Genomic DNA, 7,500 nt, shown 5'->3' on the forward strand with positions numbered 1-7,500 from the left:
TATCGTACGGCAGAGTTAGATAAGTATCTTAAATCTACATACATAGATCTAACAACGTCAAACATTTAACATTAGTTACGGACTAACGTTGTTTAAAAAGTACGAATTTATTGAATTGCCTTTAATCGATTTAACAACCAGGAATAGATCTAATTCGAATGATATTACTTCTAAGATTAGCTTTAGTACATACATATAAATTGAAATATAAAGGTAGTATATGGTACGATAGTGTAGGTAGATAATCAAATGGAATTATCGTTTAAAGTTAACTACAAAAACGTTTTAACCTTGTAACTTTCTAACGATTATAAAGATTATAATTCAGACAGACGTACTTTTTTCGAATTAACCGATAGTTTCAACTGGACGCTCGTTTTTCTTCTGCATATTTTTATTTACGTCGTTATCCGCATTCCGCATTTTGGATGCTCTTTCGAAACAGTTTCTGTGATTTGTGAAAAAAAAAAAAAAAGAAAAAATAGCCAATAATCACGTTCGTTCTATGAACATACATACATACAACATATATATATATATATTAGCCGTTGTTTAATTATTTCAGTTTTTCAATTGGATTTCAAATTGGACGGATCACGATTTTTTTTTTTTTCGTTTTCACGGATCATTCAAAGAGAAATACGATTATATAATTCGACGGGATTAATAAGAATCGTGAATATTAATACGTATAAATTTTTAATTCGAATAGTTTTCATTATGTTTCCAATCATCGAAAAGGTAATTGACTGTCTCGTAGTCTCTTTTTTGTTATAATTGTTCAGTCATCGATCGAATGGGATCGATTGTTTGAATAATCTGTTTCGAAACGTTCAATCGTTTGTTCATCTCCATTGTTCTTTGACATATGTAATTGTCCCTTGTTTGACAATTGAACGATTCACTCATAGGTAAATGTATGTAAATATGTCGTGTGTCTCATTGCAAACTTGTAAAGGCAAGATAGCATGTTCAAAGGTTTTAGCAGACGGCGACATTGAATAGAAGCATGACAGCATACTTATATATATATATACATAGTATTACGTATATTTATATATATCATATATATATTATAATATATATATTATAATATATATATTATAATATATATATACTATATATTATAAAATATATAGGTATATACTTGCATATATTATAGATACTATCTATCTGTCTCTCTCTCTCTTTCTCTCTCTCTCTCTCTATATATATATATATTACAATCTCTCATATACATTTTAAAATACATATAGTGTGTATGTGTTTGCATGTATCTTAAAATATAAGTTTAAAGTCGTATTGGTACATGGGAAACGTCTCTTTAATCGTTATATAAATGTGTTAATTTTGTAATGTGAATAAAATGCGAGATCAGGCTTTTGAATAATAGATGGAGTGGGTGGATGGATGAGGTGGGAGATGTTAAGGACAAGGGTGAATAAGCGAATAATAACATTCGAGTCTTTCTCGCATGTCGTTTATCTTTTGAATTTTCTTGGGTTTTTTTCTTTCTCTTTTTTCTTCTCTCTCTCTCTCTCTCTCTCTCTCTCTCTCTCTCTCTCTCTCTATCTTTTTTTCTTGCTTTCTCTTTCGATCGTAAAACGCGAATAAGAGATGTAAGAAAGGAACAAAAAAGAAATGGTAAAGATAGGACGCTTGTTTGCATTTATTTTGTGATCTTCGTTGATACGACATGTAGGCCAGCATAATAAAGCGTGTTGCAATAATCGGGAGAACGTAGGTATTTATGTATATATGTATGTATGTATGTAGGTACGTATATATGTATATATATATATGTATATATATATGTATGTATACTAGCGTTCGTTTTCGCGTTTCTTTGGATCTTTGCCAAGGAAACGCGCTAATAATTTCGGCACTGGCTTGCTCGTTCCTTTTTTTACGGTTATTATGCGTCGGCTTACTCACGGCCAGGGGCTCCTTTAGTTTTCTTCGTTTTTAAAACAGAGACCTTCGTGTTTTACAAACTAAAAAAGGAGACAAAAAAAAAATAAAATTAAAAATAAAGAAAAAAAATTCCAAAGAACATTTTTTTTTTGTTACTTTTTTAGTTTTATACTTAACGAATCGTAATAACAAGTTTAATATAAGTATTTACAAACATACACATATATATATATATTTTTTTTAAATTACATGAGTATATATATATATATGTATAATTATAATATATGTATATATGGTATAACAATAATTATTATATATATATATATAATTTTATGTGTGTTCAAGCAAACATACACACATACAGAACTATTATTATTTTTATAATTTGATCGATGAAACGTACGATTTTTTTGTAGCTTCGAAATCAGGGAGAAAATTTTCAAACGTCGATATTTATATATATATATATACTTGACTACATTTATATTATAACAATTTCTTTCGATACATGTCATTTTTAATTTTTGATAAGTCTATTATGATTGCTCGTATATAAGGGTTCCAGTTTTCTTCATCGTTGTTATATTACAAAACTCACAATAATCGTCGATGATCGCTCGTTTTCTTTACTTGTTGTTATTAAAAATGCAGCTTGTCTCGTTTCGTTCCATAACATATTGTATCGTATCGTATCGTATCGTATCGTATCGTATCGTATCGTATCGTATCTCGAACGTCGATCGTTCTTTGTTGTTCGATCGAACCAAACGTTCCAGTATAAAGAGACCACCTACACCCCCTCATGCGTTCGTCGACAAACTAACGCAAGGGTGCTTTCATTTGTGGCGCGAAAATTCAAATATGTCGAATCATTAAGCTTAATGTTTATCATTTCGATTTAATTATTATTATTCTTTTCTATTTCTTTTTGATATTCTTTTTACTTCACAATGCAGATCACAAATAACGAATAACTTTTTGTAATTATTCTTTTGCCATGTATATAAGTCGTATAGACGAATTATACATTTTTTCTATCTCTCTTTCGATTTTTTTTTCTTTTCTATTTTTTTCTTTCTTTTTTTCCTTTTTTTTTTTTTTCTTTTCCCCCATATTTTTCTCGTAACGATACGAGCTATGAATAACGAATAAATCCGCAATTTTTTGTTTGTTTATAAAAAATATATATATATATATAAATATATATATATATATAGGAAAACTTTTAATTTTCCAATCCACCCTCTCTCTCTCTCTCTCTCTCTCTCTCCCTTTCTTTTTCTTTCGTATTTTGGAACGCAGAATCGTATCTTTGGTTTCATCAACGCTTCAGAAATTCCGACCGCAAATGGGAACTCATCTTTGAATCTTTGATAATCGTCGTATGAGAAAATGTAAAGCGAGAAGACAGGACAAGAGAGAGAGAAAGAGAGATAGAGAGAGAAAGAGGGATAGATAGAGACAGAGAGAAAAAGACAGAGAGAAAGAGAGAGAGAGAGAGAGAGAGAGAGAGAGAGAGAAAGAATGAGAGAAAATGAGTGGGGTTTGAGGGAATGGAAGCCATACACCACCGACGGCGGCGATAGTTTCCAATTTCGCGGTGCAGGCGCTTCGTAGGCAAAGCTGAGAAGAAGAGAGTCAAGGATGGTTTATGGCTCGACGATTTGCTTACTTTGCCTCCACTACTTTATTTATGCGCTCATATAAACACACACATACACATCTATACATAGATAAGTATATACACGTGTCTGATCGTTTATATATTATCTATTATATATTATATAAATACAATATAAATACAAATATAAAAATGATATAACTATAAAAATATTGTTTTTATAATTATAAAAATAATATAAAAACAATAACATATATATATATATAGTATATATTTTGTGTCTGTGTGTGTATTATGTAATCTCGTATAATATTTTATTTATATAAGTTTACTTGATTATGAAAAACGTGTTACATACGCTGTCTTTGTTGTTTTTTTCAAAGTTTTTCGACACCCCCTTATTATTAGGATTCCGAACAAATCTCTCTCCTATTTCTCTCTAATCCCTTTCCCCTTTCCCTTTCCCTTTCCCTTTCCCTTCTTTCTCGGATAAAATCGATTCAAACGATACGAGATACAACGTAAAAATAGAACGGCGAGAGTGGCAACCAATGTAAATACATTCCGTTTTCATTTGAAAACAAAAGGTGCACGTGGGTATCGGTAAACTTCGTTGAAACGTATTCGCTGTTATATCAATACAAAAATGAGACCGAACTTTAGTGTTATCCTATTGGGACAGGACGTAATGGTGATTCGGGGTTAGGAGAGGGTGGTACGTTGGAGTACGACGGGAAAAAAAAAGAAAGGACATGGGAAAATAAAAGAATAGTATGTTCGTTTTACGATTTATACGATAATACGATACTTACTATTATCGGCCTTACTTGTATATGGCCTTACTTGTATATTATTTATTGTGCGATTATTTTGAACAAAAAAAAAAGAAAAAAGAAAAAATGAAGAAAAAGAAAAAAAAGAAAAGAAAACAGAAGAAAACAAAATTGCTTTCCTTCATTAATCTCAGTTACCTTTAATGGCAACTTCGTTAAAGCACGATAATGTGTACATAAAAATTATTTCAAATGCAACGCACGTGATATCCCGTAAATGAGAGCGACAATAAAAGCTTTTATTTTTATGTGATCGAATGCTCTTGAACATCTATAATATCTGTGTCTGTGTGTGTCTGTATATATGTATATATGTATGTATGTATGTATGTATGTATGTATGTATGTATGTATGTATGTATGTATGTATGTATGTATGTATGTATGTATGTATGTATGTATGTATGTATGTATGTATGTATGCATGTACGGATGTATGTATGTATGCATGTACGTATGTATGTATGTATGTACGTACGTATGTGCATCGCCATAGTGCATTGATTTCTTTCGTAGATATTATTTACTTTATACATTACAAAAGTAATCAATACTGTCTGGAAATAATCAAATTATCTATTTTCCATTATTTTTCTTTTGCATTCTTTTTTCATTATTTTTATTTTTCAAATCATTGATATAATTAAAGTAATCATTTTGATAATTAATTTCACACGATTGTAGTTTCTACGTTAAAGAATCAACATGAGAAAAATACTGTGCAGTTTTAGCGTTGCTCAAGTTACAAACATACACACATACACACGTATTTACGTAGAAGTACTCTTTGTTTTCTATACGCAAATAATGAATACTCCTCTGTTTTATATATATTTATTTTCAAAGTATTAATATAATTAAAATATTATGAAGGATCATTGAGAGTACAGATAGAGCATCGAACATTTATAGTTTATGCATTACATAATTAAATTTGAATAATCTAGCTTAAGCTTACAATAAGTTTTATTCATGTTATATCTATATGTGTATATATGTGTCTGTCTATGTGTATGTGTGTGTCTGTATACTTATATATACGTATATATATGGAAGTATTTCGTTTTTCAATGGACCATAATAATAAACTCTTTTCTATTTTGTATTTAAATAATTATAAATTATTAATATTATTTAATAGAAATATTATAAAAGTATCATTGAGAGTACAGATCGAGCATCGTATAGTTTCTTTATTATAAAATCAACTGGGAACGTTGTATACCTTCTTAGCGTTCTCATGTTATATAGTAATATTATATCTATACATATACATACATACATTCTATATATATATATATATATATATATATATATATATATACACATGTACGTACGTATGTATGTAGAAGTGTATAGTTACACCCTCGTCAATCGTGTGCAATGTATAGATATGTATATTTACATAAAGATATATACGTGTATACGTATACATATATACATACGTATGTACGTCGCGTAAAGTAAGTATACGTGATAAGAGGAAAAGCAACGTGGCTGATAATAAGAGCAATGAATGGGAAATGGGGCGAGAGCTTATATGCTCTTCTTCCGGAGAGTTCCGTCGTCGTTCTACAGAAGCTAGCTAGCTATTTAACCGTATCATGACTGTAGCTATCGGTTACAACCTTTTAGCCAAGTATATACTATCTCTCTCTCTCTCTCTCTCTCTCTCTCTCTCTCTTCGGTGATAATTGTTAGATACACGTGTTTTAGTTGTCACACATTATGTTATATCAGATATATCTGTAGTTTATAGATATATTTATATATTTTATAGATATATATATATATATATGTATATATATATATATTTATTTATATAATAATAATAAATTATATTAAATAATATTATATTAAATATTATTATATAATATATATATATATATATATTTTATGTATGTATGTGTGTATGCATAGTTTGCTAAAATTTATTTTATGACCATCTTTATTTCTCTCTTTATCACTTTCTTTTTCTCCATTTTATTTCATCTTATTTTATTTAATTAACTCAATCAAGTTCGATAAATTTAGATTCGTAAAATGAAACTTCTCAAATAATTAATATCGCACATTGACCTTCGGATATCAAGTAATTGGCTTAGTTTTAAGGTACTATGTCCGAAATATCATTTGAACATAGTACTATATCACCGAAATATCATTTTGGCACAAAGTTCTTCAAGTTGAGTTATGTATATATGTGCTAAGTACGATCGGTACATTTCAAGTGGCAGAGAAGAAAATTTAAATGGATGACCGTGGTAATCGTTGCCAGAAACCGATATAATATCGGTCCTTTCATAATGCATTTTAATCTTACTACGAGATTATCTTCGTTAATAAATTGAAAAAGGAGGGAAGGAGTGTTTAGGTTTCATTAAAAGTATCAAAAAAAATTTGTATTTGAATTAATTTTCTTTTCTCTTTCTTCTTCACATTTTCTCTTTATTATTATTATATATTAACTCAATCGATATCAATGATACATTTTATTTGTAGATGTATGTAATCGAGAAAGAAAGTTTTTTAATTATCGTAGATAAATAGATAGATATATAGATAAATCTATTTAGAATAATAGAAATAAATATAATAATATTAACGAAATTAAATAAAATCGTTAATTTGGATTTAACAATGTATAATGGGTTCTACTTTGCCAATTAGTATCGATACGGATAGATACTTACGTGTTTAGCCCATTACATATACTATTGTCTATTCCCAATAGGTGTCTCGCGTACAGTTAATTAGATGGAGAAGGGGTGAGGGTAGATAGGAGGGACAACCACGAGCTACGAGCTTACGTGTGAAACGTGTCTATATACATGGCTCTCGATAAATACGTTTACACGCCGGTCTGTATTCATTCTACTATGTATATACAGATCCGTCGTATGTCATTCATGTATACTTGTGTTACATATACTATCTATCTATGTTGAGAGATCAACTAAACGGATTTTAAAGTAGAACGTATTGTAGGATTAAACATATGTGTACGTTTAAATTAGAGAAATCTATTAACGTGTGTTGCAAGTACATCAAAATTCAAATCTATTAGATAAATATACATGTATATGTTTATATAGATGGATGGATGTATGCATGTACGTGTATGTATATACG

At 29.3% G+C, this 7,500-nt stretch overlaps 1 long non-coding RNA gene across 1 annotated transcript in view; it reads left to right on the top strand.

Moving 5' to 3' along the window:
• The window catches only part of LOC118447526 (uncharacterized), a 36,429-nt gene that overhangs the window by 2,797 nt on the left and 26,132 nt on the right, over positions 1 to 7,500 (top strand). The gene's annotated exons all lie outside the window — the stretch shown is intronic.

The sequence above is a fragment of the Vespa mandarinia genome, chromosome 1, assembly GCF_050613455.1.
Source record: "Vespa mandarinia isolate Hongniang chromosome 1, ASM5061345v1, whole genome shotgun sequence".
Lineage (NCBI taxonomy): Eukaryota > Metazoa > Arthropoda > Insecta > Hymenoptera > Vespidae > Vespa > Vespa mandarinia.